At 36.9% G+C, this 18,524-nt stretch overlaps 2 long non-coding RNA genes across 9 annotated transcripts; both read right to left on the bottom strand.

Moving 5' to 3' along the window:
• Positions 1-4,699: 4,699 nt before the first annotated feature.
• On the bottom strand, positions 4,700-5,657 carry LOC113353905. Its single transcript, XR_003361600.1, has 3 exons — positions 5,528-5,657; positions 5,325-5,447; positions 4,700-4,778 (listed from the first exon to the last, which is right to left on the bottom strand). It is a non-coding gene; the product is annotated as an uncharacterized LOC113353905 (long non-coding RNA).
• Positions 5,658-6,516: 859 nt separating this feature from the next.
• LOC113349039 lies at positions 6,517-10,420 on the bottom strand. 8 transcript variants are annotated; one of them, XR_003359909.1, is made up of 6 exons: positions 10,183-10,420; positions 9,196-9,272; positions 8,907-9,083; positions 7,756-7,927; positions 7,218-7,403; positions 6,517-7,061 (listed from the first exon to the last, which is right to left on the bottom strand). It is a non-coding gene; the product is annotated as an uncharacterized LOC113349039 (long non-coding RNA). The 8 variants fall into 8 exon arrangements; XR_003359913.1 differs by lacking the exon at positions 8,907-9,083 and having other exon boundaries at positions 10,183-10,419; XR_003359911.1 differs by lacking the exons at positions 8,907-9,083; positions 9,196-9,272 and having other exon boundaries at positions 7,251-7,403; positions 10,183-10,418.
• Between the last annotated feature and the right edge of the window lie 8,104 nt (positions 10,421-18,524).

The raw sequence follows: 18,524 nt of genomic DNA on the forward strand, positions 1-18,524 counted from the left end.
TAGCCTATCCTCTTCCTTACGTTCTTCCAAGGTTAATTTACTAATGCGCTCATCCTCTTCCTTTGACCTCTTGGTACCCTTCCTTGGTCTTTTAGCTTGGAAATGATGATGGCAATTGGTTTTGAGATTGCATTGAATGTGCCACGTACATTGCAAGTTTTGGGCTTCCGGAAACACTACCGCTATTGCATGCATTAAGGCTTGATCGTTATCCGTTACAATAACCCTTGGAAAATTATCACCGTTATAAATGGACCTCAACGTCTCCAACATCCAAATGAAACTCACATTGTTCTCATGATCCATTAAACCCCATGCAATCGTAAACGTGTTTTGTCCGAAGTATGGCAAGCAATGTTCAACAACGGCATGTTATACTTGTTTGTCTTATAAGTAGCATCTATCAACAAAATTTGATGAAAGCATTGAGCCAATTGGATCATTTCGGGATGTGCCAAGAAAATACGAACCACTATACCATCCTTTTCTTCCCTTCTCAAGGTGTAGCCGTGTAACTCCGCTAACCACTCCGATTGTTGCATGACCGTTCTACCATCCCAATCAGTCCTTTTGATCGTAGCTAGGGCCGACTTAATTGTAGACAAAGAAGACAAGTTGTCGGGATCGTCCGCCTTTATTTTACTTAAGATCGCACTCGCTTTTTGGATCCGCATAGACCTCACCGTCTGCATTTGATGTGGTTTTAACTTGGCAACCATTACATGTCCAATTAAATCCAACGGATCATCATGGTTGTGACAACCGTTATCAACTTTATACATTTTATACTCTTTACCTTTAATACCATCGGGCTTATAGAAGACAATCTTAAATGGGCATCCTATCTTCTTGGTATTGCTTCGGTATTTCCTATTCGCTTCCGTATGTACTTACTATTCTTTCCCTCGTGACTCTTTCGCGTCCCACCTCGCTCACAAATCATTTCAAATCGAGTGTCACTAACATGATTATTTTGAACTACCACGCACATGTTATCTTTTGCCTTGTTCATAAGCCATTCCTTTGCCTCCTTCTTACTTCCAAATGTCTAAACGTGCATAAAACAAAACAAACCTAATAAGCATAACCATTTAACATATAAATTTTGAAAAAAAGAAAAAAGTAGTAATGAGTATACCAAATCGTTTGCATAGTATAGGGAAGTGTCGGGCCTCAAATAGAAGTCATCAACAAACTCTTCAACGGCCTGCATATGAAAGCAACAAATTATTATACAATAATCGGAGGTTATTAAATAAGTCAAACTTCCGAATATTCTATATTCGGAATCCTATCGGTTACCCAAAACACCCGATCTATGCAAATGAATGTACACAGTTTACTGAGTGAAAAAAATGATATATTCGGAGGTAATTAAATAAGTCAAACTTCCGAATACTTTATATTCGGAATCCTATCGGTTACCCAAAACACCCGATTTATGCAAATGAATGTACACAGTTTACTGAGTGCAAAATATGATATAATCGGAAGCTAAAATATATAGTAAACCAGCCGAATATAAATAACCGGGAGATAACTTTAATCGATAAACATCCGATTTTCAAGTTTTCGGAAATTTTATTTTGAGGCCACTGTTATATTCGGCAGTCAAATAATGTTAAACTATTACCGATTGTAAAGGATAAGAATACTGAGTTTTGAAATTTTCTGAGGAATTCGTTTTTGGGGCCATTCGGAGGTAAATAACTCTACATAACTACCGAATGCAGATATTGTTGGAAAACCAGTTTGGGGTTTTTCTCATATTCGGAAGTAAACTAGTATCTTGTAACTACCGAATATACATATTTGGTACTCAGTGTGTTATATTCGTAAGTTTAATCTAGAAATTATCTACCGAATCTGGGTAGTTCATGGCATTCAATGCATGCAATAATCGGTTTTTCTTGTTTACAAAAGCACACAAACCATGCAAATCGAGTATTTGAGTTTCTTAACACAATACCTGTGTTTTACATGCATCGTTAGCTTCAATATCATGCGATTCTCCATTTTCTTCCATGAAAGGGTCGTCTATGTTTTCCTCTCCACAAAAGTTTGGATCATTCAACATATACCCCAAATCGTCTTCTCTAAACGGTCGTGAACCCTCAACATTTTGTTCTTCGTCATGATTCTCACCTTCTTCTTCGTATCCATTCATTTTTGTAGTGATAAAATGGGTTTTCTCTTTTTTTCCTTCACCTTCTTCTCTATAACTCTAACAACTCAAAAATTAAAAAGAAATGGAAAAAATGAAACACAAATCATTCTAATACTGCACCGACTACAATCGGAAGTATGGGAAATATTTTGGCTTCCGATTGCATTCGGAGGGTAACAATGTTATCATATCCTCCGAATATATAAGGGTAATTTCGCCATTACGAATTACGCGAGATAAGGGCTGGCTACATTTTCCCTTTGGGTGACCTTTTTTGTTTTATTGTTGGCCCCTAAATCCTTTTAAGTGGCCCCTAAAAACGCCAGGATATTTTTCAGTCCTTGTCCCCTGGTCTACCTTTCTTCATTTATGCCCATCTCTATCCTACCAAGAATTTGTTACTTTGGTCAATCTTTGGTATCGCTGGCAGAGTATGTAGATCATTCAAACCAACTTAATGAAACCAACCACTTTTTGAATTCTTACCCTGCGCCAAAAGTTAACTAATCCTTTGTAAAGAAAATGGGCTCATAAACTAATTGAGAAGACATGAGTCTTTATCACATTTTTACGTCACAGACTAAACACAACTTTGACTATATTCGTGCTCCAAACTTTCAATGAGGGTTGGGTAATTAATCGGTAATTGATTGTACTAAGCTAGCTAATTATTTTTACAAAAACCTCCTTTAGTGGCAGTAGAGCTGGCAAACGGGCGGGATGGGTCTGGCTTGTGACCAACCCGCGGGTTACGGGTTAATACCAGCCTGAGCTCGCGGGTTGAAATTCTTCACGGGTGGTCATTTATCCTACCCGCGCCCGTCCCGGGTAAAGCTCGCGGGTTCACGGGTGCTCACGGGTGAACTGGTTTTTGTTGAGTTAACTCGCCAGAAACCGATTTTTGGGCTATTTCCGGCCATATTCAGCCCATCTAAAGTTCCTTTCCTACAACCTAAGTACCTAACATTCATCCAATTCATTTTTATATCAATTCAAAAACTCAAAATTACAAAACTAAACTAATTTTGCCTTTAAAGAAACACAGATACTACTATACTAGTCATTAGTAGTTTAGTACTTAAGTACTTTAGTTACAACTTACAGTTCATGAATCATGATGATATTTCCAAGTTTCCAACAATGAAAATAAACATAGTTTCCAACAATGAAAATAAACCTCCGAGACTGTACCATATTAATAACCACTTCCTGCACAAAATATATATTGTGTGGTTAATCAAAAAAGTGTGAACTGTCAAAAAAAACATCTCCAATCTCTTTTCTATGCAAATTGGAGACATTGGTAAGTGATAAATAACTGTCTGTCCAAAAAACATTCTCTTTGAGTTGCTCCAACTATTCAATATGAATCTGTAATTTCAAGAAAAAATAAACCAAGCAAAAAAAAGATTCAAGTCAAAAACATGGAATTTGCATAATTACCCGCTTTATATTGAAGAAGTACGCATACTAACTAGACGCATAAGAACTTACTTCCTCCACATCCTCCACTGCCCCATCCTCCACTGCGTCAGGTTCAAATCCTAATACATCTTCTTCAACAATCACATTGTCCTCATCCATATCTTCTTTTCCTACATGGATAAAAACAACCAATGTTATAGATAAGAATTAGACATTCAATAAATACAATATTACTGATTTTCTTACCAATTCCATATTCCCAATCACGAGTTGTTATTAACGCCTCAGCATTTTCAGGTAATAAGGAACTGCGAAATCGATCAATCACCCTTCCTCCAATGCTAAATGCAGACTCCGATGCGACGGTTGAAATAGGAATTGACAAAATATCCCCTGCCATTCTTGAAAGTACTGGATATTGTTGTTCATGGTTCTTCCAATAGTTTAGGATGTCGAGTGAATTTAGACAACCTCTGTACGTCTCGCCAAGATATTCATCTAACTTTGACAAGTCAGTTAATACATTACCACCACGTTCCTGTGTTGCAACATATTCCTGCATGAAACAACCTAGAAGTGGGTGAACTATGAATATACGAGTCTTAAAAGTCTTAGAAACAAGCTAACACCATCACATATTATATCCACAGTTGAAAACAAGCTAACGCCATCACATATTACATCCACAGTTGAAAACAAGCTAAATCCAACAATGTAAAGCACTCATGTGACTGCACAGCAAAACAGCTTCATCGTCATAATGTGGCATTAAACTTACATCCTAAGGGATTTCACTGATTAGTAAAACCTACTCATGACCACAAACATGATACATCTTAGTTTAGAGCAGGAGGCAATATCTCTATATTGAGACATTCTATAAAGTGTGGAACACTTCCAATGGGTGGAGTTCCTGACACGAGAACCTAAACGTTCAGCTAATAGCTTGTCGATTCTTAGTATATAATCTAAAGGAAAATCATCTAACAAAGTATGTAATCAAGTTTAATCATCTAACACACGATCAGATGGTGATTGTGTACAGAAAGAATGAAAATTACCATAAAAGATAAAGAAGTCAAATTTTATTTGATTTAAATTTACAAAATGTACTTACAGATTTAGGGGACAACCACTTATCCAAACTGCTCAAACCAAAATTTAAAGATTTCACTAGAACTCCAATCTACAAAACAAAAAGGATGCAAGTACAGCAGTAACAGCACTGGTTTAAATGTAGAAAAATGCTGGTAATATGAATGATACTTCGAAAAAGATAAACAAAGAAAGACCTTTTGTATATGATTTCAATCACATCAAGCATGTTAAATCTCAACCAAAATTCAAACTAAACTCATTCAATTTGAAGCTCATACAATTAATATCTCAAATTCACAAGCAAACTCTAAACTGCTCATTCAATTCCAACCCATTACCCATAGTACCATTACTATCATTTCAATTTCACAAGCAAAACTGTTGAATACGAATACAACAAATAAATCATGGAAGTATGGAACTGAACAACATGAGTACATGACCAAATCAAACAGATCTTGTATATATAATCATCAGATTCATCACCAATTACAATCATACAATAAACTAAAACATGTGAAATTCAAAAAAATCTTAATCAAATCAAATTCAAAATCAAACAGAATAACAGATCTACTAAGAACAAGTCAAACTGAAGACTGGACTCAAATCGAATGAAAAAAAAACATCTTACATATTATTAATCGAACAGAAAATCAATTCACTCTTCACGAACCCAGAAAATCAATTCGTTGTTGTATTCCTCCGATCTTCACGAGCCCAGAAAATCAATCCGCTCTTGTATTTCTCTTCAAGACTTCAAACAATTTGTTATTCAAGCAGGCTAATCAAAAAGAGGAAGTTTAATTATTCAAACAAATAAGAAAATCTGATTACCTGTCTTTGATCTTTAGATGAATCTAATAATTTTTCTGTCACTTCTGTGAATCTGTGAAGTTTACTCAGGAGAGTAGGAGACTCAGCAGCGCTGCAGCAGGGTCAGGGAAGAAGAAAAAAAGAGGAAGAAAGAAGAGGAAGGCGAGCTATGGTTTTTTCCTTTTATATGAAGAGGAACGAACATGTTACATGACACGTAACAGATAACTGTGTCATTGTGTGACACGCAGCAGCCTAAGTGGCAGTGGGTGCGGACCGAGTCGGGTTACCCGCGGGTTGCACGGGACGGGACGGGTTAACCCGTTTCTTCATAAGCCACTAATTATACAACCCGCGCCCGTCTTGTGTAGTTACGATCCGGGACGGGCACGAGTTTTCACGGGACGGGACGGGCCAACCCGCGGGTTTTGGCTCGGATTGCCAGCTCTAAGTGGCAGCTTGGTGGTGGTAGTGATGGGGGTGTGCCGTAGAATGGCCGTGGATATCATATCTTACTAATATAAAGAAAAGAGGGATTTTTAGTAAAGTCTTCTTTTTGGTTGATCACAAAAAATCAAAATAGTTTGGTGTCACCCTGACATTATTAATATGACTTTAAATATTAACCACCACTATGCATTTGTATTCAAGGGTAAAAATGTACATTGGATCAATGTTTGTATATTCACAAGAATGTGTATTTATTAAAAAATACACATCGAATCTTAAAAATAGATTAAAAAATACACATCGAATTTTTACAAAATTAATATATTTGGAAAGCTCTTTGAATTATCTACAGAATGAGTATAAACAAGAATATTAAATTTTTATTCTAAGAATTTTTTTTCATTATTATCATAAATCCCTCTTTTCTTTATATTAGTAAGACTAGGGCTTAACCCGTGCCGTAACAGCACGTGCACCAACTAAATTTGAATGCTCTGCACCATATAATTCATGTAACCAACAAATTACACAATCATGAAAAGAAATTGACAAACGACGGAACGAACTGCGGGGGATCGATTTCAATACCCCGAGCTAAGAGGATCATGAATGAATTAAAGCATACAAATACTGGCAATAAAGAGAAGCCGGGTAAGGTCTCTTATTCGTTTATGGTATTCAAGCGAAGCCAAGCCGAGCTAAGGGAATGAAGGAAGGCTTGCCTACATTTCAACCCTCGATTTGCGTTTGAAACTGAATTGTAAGGTTCCACTTAGGCGTCAAATGGATATCACATGGTTTCACACTTACGCACTTTTGTTTAAGGTTCTTATTAACGGTAAAGGAAAAAGAAAAACATTTCCATTCCATTCTTACAATTCTTTCAATATCTTTGGAGCAAGACAAATGGGTATCTGAAGAAAAGGTTTTGCTACAAAATTGATCTTTCTTTGTATATACCCATTTCTATTTGCTTACAAAGAACCTAATCTCCAACTCAACTGCACCTCTGTAAGATCCAAAAGACATCCTTTAGATCAGCAACACATAACTCTAGCATCTTCGAGTTGTGTTCCATAGATGCACACTTAGCAGAATCGTAAATCTGGAAAGAAAAACAACAGAAACAGCAGCCATCAATGGCAGGAACATAAGACATTCATAATCAAATAAACTTAAACACCAAAACACAAACCTACAAATTTTATACTCACTCCCATTAGACACGAAAAATTAAAATTTATATTCATTCATATTAGACCTGACAATCAGATTATTATTCACTCTATTACACTCTGTAGGTTCTTTCCACATCAAGTGCAGGATCCCCCACTTGTCGATATGCAAGAAGGTCCATATAGATGATTGGCTTCAAGTGGCTCTCGAATATATGTGCAAGTAAAGCTTCGCTAGCTAATTGGCATACAAATCGACAAAGAACCATTTCCTGTAAAAGAAAACCTTACACTATTCATGTATACAATAAAATCTGAAGAAAACGATAACCCACGAAAGTACAAAAATACAATTCAAACCAAGTAGGATATTAAGGCCAGGGATGTCAGAAGTGCCCTTTTTAAGTATATTTTTTTTCTTAAAATATTGGTATCTTTTACTTACCTGTGGAAGTTGAACAATCCAAAATCTTTAATACCAAAATGTGTGTGTGTGTTCGTGCACGTGATACATGTTCATGTGCACCATCTAGCAACGATGTGTGGATGTACACGCGATTTAGATTCTCAATAAAGTGAGCAAATCAGATACATGTATACTAAGCAGGAAGAGGAGCAACATACCAAGTTAGCGTTAGATATGTGTATGTATATTTTCCTCGCCAACTTTCCTGATATCCTTGAGTACGGAGGAGTATGTAATGAGATAATATTGAAAACCTTTTGAGCTCATCTCTTTCATCAACTTTGCAGCAGCTTCAAAAATCTTAGCACAATTGAGACAGCCTTGCAAGACCTGCATCGTAAGACATAACATCGGGCTTAATTAAGAAACCAAGGAAAAGTAAATTCATACCCAAATATGAAATAAAAAATCAAGAGTACTACTGCATATCGCTATATTAGGCCACCTGGTTTTCCCAAAATGTATATTTCAAAACGCTAAAGGGGTTTTCTGACAGACATAATACAGCATCACATGTCGTTCTATCATCCCTCTTAGCATATATTAGTTTGAGACAGTTTTCTAGTTTGATTGACAAAAAATGTAAAGTTGTTATTCATGAGATTTTTCTTTTGAGGTTAGAGACTGTTTCATCTAAATCAACACTCATTGAATCAATTCTGAATTTCATCTGAATTGTTGAAACCGATCTGGTACTGTAGACCTAATACGTAGAGGGAACCTTAAAATATAACAGAGATTATCAAGTAGGTTACCGTTCTCTGCAAAATAAATTTAAGTAGAAAGAGGAATAAGTAACTACTAACCAAAGATAAAGGAAATTGGCTTCTTTCCTATTGTCGCATTATTCAGAAAGAACATTTAAAATGGCAGATCAATAACATCTTCCCATAAATCAACAAAAGTAAGGTTATAAAACCATTACAAAAACCACGGACCTATATGCTGGAGCGAAGAAGATAGAGAGAAATTATCGGCCACCCCTAGAGTATCTTAACAGTCCATTAGACAATTACAAAAAATCACATACCTAGAAAAACTACCTTTTCATAAATAGGATAATAATATTCCTAACATTTGTTCATCAATAAGCCTCAATAAAAAAAATTTGCTTCTAAAAATTAAAATCAAATAATTTCATATAGGATAATTACCCGCTACAGATTCTAGTTGAACATCTTGTCATCCTGGATGCTCTTCCAAAAAATTGTTCACATCATAAACTTAGTTTAAGTAGTAAAAAGCATCACCGTTGGGTTGGGATCCTAATCCAAGAATTAAAAGATTACATACTAACAGTTAGACTTACTTTTTTGGCATGGATGGTTAGCCAGAAATTAGATTCGGAGGAACGAAGAGTGACTTCTGATAAAGAATTTATTTTTCTGTTAGGTAATACTATAGTAACAGCCAAGAGTTTCATCGAAGAAGGAATACTGCACACATATTATTCACTTTCAAATCCAAGCAAATAGATCTTTTTGAACTGCACAACATGCAAAAATTGACAAACCATAAATTCATTTCCTAATGGTATCAACTAAACAAAATGCATTAGAGTACTAAATTCAAACCCATGAAAAAAAAAACAGATGTACCTTAATTAAAGATGAAAATAATTTTCAATCCAGAATGCCAACCTTTCATGGACGTAAAGGTCCAATCTTTTGATACTCTATATATAATTCATCGCAATAAATTAGAACAGGAAGAAATCAGAGATGGAACGGGAGCAGGGGAAAATAATAGTGTAAAATCAGAGTATAAAACTAACAATCCCAAACTTGTATTGTCAGCCTAAAATGAGTGTTGTCAAGAAAGAACCCAACAAACTTGGTTCCTCCTCCGGTGGAAATTCCCAGTACAGAAGAATACCGCCTCATGAACAATAGACGATTAAGATAATACCTGGGTTTTTGGTGAGTTAAAATCAGAGAATATTAAGGGGTAAATGCAATGAATGGGAGTTTAGACAGAAGACACTTTCGATCAAGAGGGGTTTTGTAGTACTACAGATTAGGGTAACAATAATAAGCTTTAATGCAGATGAAACTGAAGGAAAGTGGAGAGGTAAGGCACACATGCAGGAAAGCAAGAAATTTATAACACAAAGGAAGATGGAAGGCTGAAAGTACCGCGCAGTTCATTTGGTAACTGCAGATTTGAAAAGGCAATATAATATAAATAACCTTAAACAGCTCACCATGAAACATTGATGCGTGAGGAAGCAATCAGGTCTAAATTGATAGTAAAGTCAAAATTAAGAGCACCATGGCATGAACTCAAAAACCAATTCCTAGCTCGAAAATGGACCTTATTCTAAACCAAATCCGAATTATGCCAAATTTCACACACATAATGAATCAAAATTCTAATTAATCAAAAATTCACACAGATAACGAACCAAGTTCTGATCTTGAGGGAATCAGAGAATAAAATGAATACTTGATCCTTCTAAGCCCTAGGTAGTTCTTTCTGTTTAACAATTATTTTTTATTCCGGACAAATTAATCAAAATTTAACACTATTCTGGACTAAAATTAATCAAATAACGAACCCAAATTCGATTTTTCAGGGAATCATACCTGTAATTTGGTTTTTGTTCCAAAAAAATTGCGACTGATCTTCCTTGGGAACCAAAGCAGATTTCAAAATCATGTAAAACATCCCCAAGACTAACATGATGATCAAAATAATCATGAAAAACGAACGTTCGGCTTCCATGTTTAACGATTACAGGGAGAAGACTAAGTGATCGAACAAAGGGTTTCAGCAGCTGCGAAACGAATTCCTACTGGGTCTTAGACACTGAGAGAACGATGGGAGGATTCCATCATTACACGACCTAGAAGCTACACCACACGTGCGGTTGACGGGTTTGGTCTAGACAATCATAGCCCTAAATTTATCTTTTTGAGGATAAATCTGAACCACCACTACCACAGCCAAACTTAGCCAAAAGTAAGATTATCATATTTAGTGTTGTTAAAAAGTCCAATTCAATCATATGCATCGCACATATGGCCTTACCAGTGATAATAGAGAGAAGGGTAGGAAGAGATATTCCTTATCTTTCATTTAACAGACCCCTGGTTACTCTTAATCTTGCAAGCCAAAGAAAAATTAGCCCCACACAGGAATGGGGTAAGCAAAATAAAGTCATTAATATATTGACCTCAAGAATATGTGGGTTCGCATTGATTGTGATAAAGGTTGAGTAGAGGGAAAGGTTGACTTCGAACGGGGAATGGGATTAAATGGAGAGAGGGATGGGATAATGGAGGTCACTAGGTCAGGGTGTAAAATAATTCTCACAAAAAGAAGCAGCTTTGCATGTTAAAAGGAAAACGAAGAAAAGCTTTGCAATCCACTTGCAGAACCTTGCAATCCGTTTGCACCCTGAAACATCTAATGTGGGTATCCCTTTATATTCTCCCATATTTCTCTTCACAATCAGAATAGAAGCCTTGCCTAATCCCATTTCTCCCGTGTCATCTTCTCTTTCCCCTTTATCAAATAGAAACCATTTAGGAAGGTAGGCTTTGTTAGGCAGACGTCATATAAAGCTTGGGTTAAATATTTGAACTCGAGTAGCAAGAACTATTGTCAACGATCTGAGAGTACGTTTTTTTTTGTTTATTTACTCACTGTTGCGGTGAGCACTAATAAGGTACTCACTCTTCTTTATAACTCTGTAATCATAGTTATTGTGTATATTGCTTGGTAATTTTTTAAATTTTCTTGCAGGCCAGCTCCACAATTGAGAGCAAGGTACTATTTACTGGATACCTAGAGCTGCAAATTCTTGTACAGAAATGGCAGAAACCATGAATAATGTTGCAAAATGAAGAATGTTGCGTACTATGTTCCATTCTAGTACAGATTGGTTCTACTTGCACAAAAAATTGATGATACAATTTGGAATCATGCAAGCTCATTCACTGCATCATTTTTTTATGCAAGTCCTGAATTATGAAATACAAAGTGGAAATAAAGTCATTTTACTAGTAGAATTATGAATTATGAATCCTGTACTAGAGAAAGTAATAGTAGTATGTAAAGCGCTTCTAAACGGACCGCCGAAACCATATCAAAACAGCCGGATTCAGTTTTGTTGGTAGGTCCCGGTGACCCCCGCGGAGGATAGCAGTGGGCCGTAGCATTTGTGAGAGTTTTTTTTTTCCCTCGGGTCGTTTAACCAAAACTCCCACTACTACATTGCTTTTAACAAATTGCAGGAATAATGAAACCACATTTTAGAGACGGAGGGAATGGTATTGATTGCAAAACCGACAACACCGAGTCACCAACAACAGACAATTTTCGAAAAGGTGGGGTAGAAAGCATTTTGGCTCCCATTCAAATACTCCCCTACAAAAACAGACTTTAAGTTTCTCTTTCCTTTCCCATTTACTTGTCCACGGAGAGGGAGGACTTGACGAATGGAATGTTAGTTGTGTCTGTGTCGACCTACTGATGACGATGGTGACATTTACCTACTAGAGAGGTTAGTGCACTAAATTTCAAAACGGTTAACATTTTTGTGTAGTTGCGGCAACGAATGACGTCGTAGCTCCTGCAGAGGTAATCACAATCAAAGCACTAATAACGTATTCCAAGTTGGATACGAAATTGTAACTTTCCTTTTATCGCTACTAAGGCAAAACGGTTAAGATATTTTTAATATTGTTTGCCGCTACGCAGAGTTTACGGTGATCGACCTAGAAATTTCCTTTCAAAGTTGAACAAACTCATCTCTTCGCATAGGTCACCACTAATGGCTTTTGGAAGCGTCTGTTGGTGATGAAACGACATAACCAACAGGCATGAATATCACTATAACTAGTGAAGATGTTCTCCCATTCTTGACAATCAATTCAACTTGTTTTCTCTCTTTCTAAAGCATCGTCAAAAACATCTCTCGTGTGTTCTTGGTTGGGTCAAGGGGTGCAAACCTTGAATCCAATTTCTCTGTTGTAGGGGTTTCATTGTATCCTGAAGGCATTATTTCACATACCTGTTGCAATCGCCAATTGATATTGGGGAGAAATTTTTTGATGGGGACGTTTTCTGATGGGGATATGGGGGACAAATAAGGTGCTGACATGTGTAATTCTTTTGACATATCATATTTTCAAAAATACCAAACATAAAATTTAAGCAATTAAGATAGAGAAGATTTTCTCCAAAAATACATGTTTTTTATATTTTTGGCAACAAAATTTGTTGTAATCAATTAATAGGAAATACATGTGTCAGCATCTTATTTGTTCCTCGTGCCCCCATCAAAAAACGCCCCCATCAAAAAATTTCTCGATATTGGAAGGGTAGAAATAATCGTCTAAAAGAAATCTATTCGAGCCTTGAAAGTCAGGAGTACAGCAATTTCTTTTCTGTTTATTTCATCCTATATTTGAACCCATTTTCCAACAAGAACAAAAATGAAGACAAAGAATTTCTTGTGGTTAGTAGAACTGACCAATCATTTGTTGGCCTGATGGTAAGTATGCTTGTCATTGTTTATACTATTTTTCCTTGACGCAGTGTTTGCTACTGCTACAGCCTCCGGCTCCACCGGGTGTGCTGCTGGTGTAGCCTACGTTCCGCTTCATATGCTCCATAACTCTTTGTCTTAGCGTTCTCATTAATCGGTCGTGCCAGCTGTAAGGATTATACTGGAGTATTGGTACTTCATCTTGTATTTTTTGTTTTTAGTAAATCTAATTTTCTTCATAGGTGATTCAGGCTTGTTTTTAGTAAATCTGACCAATATGGTGGCTGCCGCAAAGGGGTAGTCATGCAGGATTTTGGTCTGGTGTAACTCTTTTAGTTCGTGGCAAATTAAGTCCACTTAAATGTTATTATGCAAAATTGGTTTCAAGTGCATGCTGTAACCTTTATAGAGTGCCAAAATTTTAGATAATAAAAATTCTTAGTGTGGACAGCACAATGGTTTGATAAGTTTACCGTAGAATCCAACTTCAAAATGAATTTTCCTCTTTTTTTCTTTAAAGATCTGATGTTTGTTGCTGTAGAATCTAATGTTTGACAGCATTAGCACTTCTTGTCGTTCTTGTGGTGCTGAATATGAGCTACCTAATGTCAAAAATAAAGTAAAATTGGTAATGCATCACTAAGTCCAACAAAGTTCTCTGCCATATTTCAAAATTTGGTAATAACAATTAACATCACCTTCATGGATAGATCATTACATATACACGTCATACCAGTTTCCTCTGCAAATATGAAAGGAGAGCATTAAAATTTGTTTTGCCATACACGTAATTACTCGCCTGCCAAAACAGGAGAGGTCGCAGGCGAGTAATCAAAATGGCAAAGAGGGTGTCGGAAAATGCTACTCAAGTAGGACTCAATGTCCAATCGAAATCTTATCTCTTATTCATACATCCGGGTGCGGGTGCAACAATTTAATGCCTTCTCTACATTACTTTCCGTAGATGATGGCGTGTTTCCGAAGCAGATTGGTCACAAGATCAATTTAAGGAGATGATATTTTCTTCATGTTCTGCCAACTTATAAACTAGAATTGAACTAAGAGTTATACTCTGAAAGTATTCCACGGAAATGCTGATAAAGATGTCTATTTTTGTGACACTATACTTAAAAGTGATCCATACATCATCTTCTGGTACTTGGCTGCTCTCTCAAAAAATAATGGCTTCAGTTTCATCATGTTTGGTCTCCAATCAAGGAACAAAAATAAGAAAAAACAACAAACCCATTGTTGACAGAATCAATGACCCGCACTTAACATATACTACTAGCCTTGAATAAGCATGAAGGACAGAGTCGATCAGTATGGAACCATAAACTTATTACTAGCCTTTTCCAGATCTTGCATAGCCGCTCAATCAGAAAAACACAAGGAGATATATATCCATCTAGTTTTAACACACCGGTGGGAAGATAGGGTTTCTATATCGGTAATACTTTAATATTTTTTCTTCTAGTAATATGTTCAGAGAGACAGAGAGTTGGTGGTTCCTTCTGAAGATTCAGTCTACAGTAACAGTAATACCCTCAAAATGGTGATATTTCTAGTTTTCTACCCCTTAAAAGGAGCTCCTATAGACGGCAATAAACAGTATAAGAGTAGTATCACAAGAAAAAGCTTGCAATCCGTTTATGCCCTCGAACACCTAATGTGAGTATTCATGTCCAATGCTTACTTTCATCCCCACTTGGTAGATAATTTTTACACACAACACCTATGAAGCTATGTGAACAGCTGAACACAACAATATAAAAGATAATCTTTGTACATAACAGTGGATTTACACATTTTCTATTGGAGACTATACGTCTGACCGAATTTACATCAGGTTATGCCGACTGCAAAGAGCATCGGCAGGTGGTGAAGCTCAAAATAACTTGAGATCTTGGCTAGTTATTTCTTCTTTTTAACATCAACGGCTGGTCATTTCACTTTCCATATTGTCATCTTAGAAGATGAGGTCGTGGGTGAGTAACTGCACCACGACCTCTTACTCATCTTGTCATCTTAGAATCGCTCAACATAGCTCCCCTTGGAAGCAGTAAAATTGAATTGAATTAAGAAGATCAACGTTTAGTAAATTAGGTCATACTTGCATAATTCATTCATTCCATGATATCATAAATCGTTGGGGAGTCAGTGATTAATCATTACTAATAAATGGGAACAAAAGTGCTGCACTTTTTGGCGCTAGCTGAGCCGCCGGGGTTGATGGTTTATGTTACCGAAATTGTAACATGCTGCTCCGTTTATCGACAGCGTTGACCTAACACAAGTCAACTCGCTCTCTCTTCAACTTTAAAACAGTGAAAGCCTGCACTGCAGTAGTGGACCACTGACTTTTACGTATTTGACCTAAACTCTATTCTTCTATCGCTCTCTTCAATATCCACCTGCTAGTCTGTCACTTTACTGCAAAGCAAGCGCCAACTCACCTAGATACAGTTAGGCATGATGAAGAGATCAAAACAACTTAATTTCCAAGCCAATAAAATTCTCAACAGTCATTACACTGTGTATATGTCAGTTTCCCGGTCTCCTTTGTGAACCATGGTAGACAACGTATGCCAACTATAAGATGAGGCAAAATAGTTTCATATTCGAAAACTTCAACCCAAGTACAGAGCTACGACTAGATAGACTGGAAATTACTAAATAAGGGTTTTGAGTTCACTACTGTTGCTTCCGGGAGCTTTATCGTCGTTCAGTTTTATATACAGTAAAGCCGGAAGGACCCTAGTTAGCGATTCGTGGTACGAGAAATGTTCGGAACGGGATACGTACGTGTATTATACTATACGGATTTATAAAATTCGAATTCGGTCAATAATCCGGTCAACGGTTCGTAATACGGGAGTAATACGGAACGGCATACGTGCGTGTATCATTCGTTTTATATATATGAGTTCGGCACTGAAAATTCGGCATATATTGGCTATAAAAAATACAATTTAGTACATAGATGGTGAGTTATTTTACTAATCATACTCATTGTGTATATCATATTTCCAAAATGAACAGCAAACATCGCTTGGATCAGTGGTTGCACGTCTTCATGCTAGTCAGAAGTCTGATGTTCGATCCCCATGCTGTAAAGTAATTTTTGGACTCACAACTTTGAGTTGGGCGGACTAGCCCCAAAATGGGCTTGGATGTTGGATATTAATGGGCCGACTTAACCGCACGAATTCTAGTTCGCAACGTATCAACCGGAAGTCCAAAACACGCGAACCTTGTTCGGACTTTGAGTAGGACGGCCGAATTATTCGTTCCCGTGCAGTTCGCAAAAATTCGCGAAGGACATGAAAACACCCTTGTCCCTTCAATTTTCATCTGACAAGAGCTGTATCGCTGTTATATGTCACCTCCATAAATTTCTAGAGAAGTGTTTGGTAAGTCATATTGACACCTCACGGAACCTTAGTCCCCTTGTCCACCGCATTGTCTATGAACCCGACGTACTAGTAATAATTACCTGCTATTAGAAAATATTGTGCACCTAACATATTTTCCTCAGCTCCACTTCTCTTCAGTTTCTGAATACTGTTGAAGTAGTCAGTCCAATAAAATAGTGGAAGTCGAGTCTTTAGTGTAATGTCTTATTGTTCAGGACAGTTTGTTATGTTTGATTCATTCTTTGTTACCAGTAACACCACTAGTTAGACGTGGTTGTTTGATCCTATTTTACTGCACTTGTGAGGCTATTTATAGCTGTCATTATTTCTCTTTCAATAACAAGAAATACATAAAGGTTTCTTATACATTCTTGTCCCTTCAATTTTCATCTGACAAGAGCTGTATAGCTGTTATATGTCACCTCCATAAATTTCTAGAGAAGTGTTTGGTAAGCCATATTGACACCTCACGGAACCTTAGTCCCCTTGTCCACCGCATTGTCTATGAACCCGACGTAGTAGTAATAATTACCTGCTATTAGAAAATATTGTGCACCTAACACATTTGCCTCAGCTCCACTTCTCTTCAGCTTCTGGATACTGTTGAAGTAGTCAGTCCAATAAAGTAGTGGAAGTCGAGTCTTTAGTGTAATGTCCTATTGTTCAGGACCGTTTTTTATGTTTGATTCATTCTTTGTTACCAGTAACACCACTAGTTATACGTGGTTGTTTGATCCTATTTTACTGCACTTGTGAGGCTATTTATAGCTGTCATTATTTCTCTTTCAATAACAAGAAATACATAAAGGTTTCTTATACATTCTTGTCTCTAGATTTGGTATCAGAGCCAGCTAGAACTAGTTTGTCAAAAGGAGTGTGAAAGATTTGTGTGTTTGAGTGATTTGAGTCAAGCATGGCCACAAAAAGCAGTTTTGTGCAACCTTCAATTCCAAAGTTTGATGGTTTCTATGAACACTGGTCAATGCTGATGGATAATTTCCGCAGATCAAAGGAGTATTGGAGTATAGTGGAAGAAGGAATTCCATCTGTTGATTCAAAATCTACAGAAGCTAAGATGAATGAGCATAATGATGCGAAGTTGAAATATCTGAAGGCTAAGAATTATCTTTTCCAGGCCATTGATCGATCAGTTTTGCAGACTATTCTAGATATTGGATCAACCAAAAGTATTTGGAATTCCATGAAGAAGAAGCACCAAGGAACTGAGCGTGTACAACGTGCACAATTGCAAGCTCTCAAAAGGGATTTTGAAGTGTTGCAGATGAAGGCAGGTGAATCTGTGAATGGATATTTTTCACGTACCCTAACCATTGTCAACAAGATGAGGCAGCACAAGGGCAAGGTAAGTGATGAAGATGTTGTTGAGAAAATTCTTAGATCGATGACACCTAATTTTACATATGTGGTTTGTTCAATTGAAGAGTCAAAATATCTCAGCACTCCATCAATTGATGAACTACAAAGCAATTTATTGGTGCATGAGCAACGAATGACTGCACATGTTGATGAGGAGCAGGCATTGAAAGTGACATATGGAGAGTCTTCAAGAGGAAGAGGACGTGGTAATTTTCGAGGTCGAGGCAGAGGCAATGGCAGACCTAATTATGAAAAATCAACAATTGAGTGTTTTGGGTGTCATAAGCTTGGGCATTTACAGTATGAATTCCAAAATAAACTGGAAGAGAAGGCACACTATGCAGAAGCAGAAGAAGAGATGTTGCTCATGACTTATACATATGAAGGGAAGACAAGTCAGGATGAAGTGTTCATGTGGTACCTTGATTCAGGATGCAGCAATCATATGAGTGGCAAGAAGGAGATGTTTTCTAGTCTCGATGAAGGTTTCAGAGAAACAGTGAAACTAGGAGACAATTCAAAGATGAAGGTGATGGGGAAAGGAACTGTTATGATGGTGGTGAATGGCATTACAAAGATTGTCACTAGTGTGTTTTATGTTCCAGATTTAACAAATAACATGTTGAGCATTGGGCAGCTA

The sequence above is a fragment of the Papaver somniferum genome, chromosome 2, assembly GCF_003573695.1.
Source record: "Papaver somniferum cultivar HN1 chromosome 2, ASM357369v1, whole genome shotgun sequence".
Taxonomy (NCBI): Eukaryota; Viridiplantae; Streptophyta; class Magnoliopsida; order Ranunculales; family Papaveraceae; genus Papaver; species Papaver somniferum.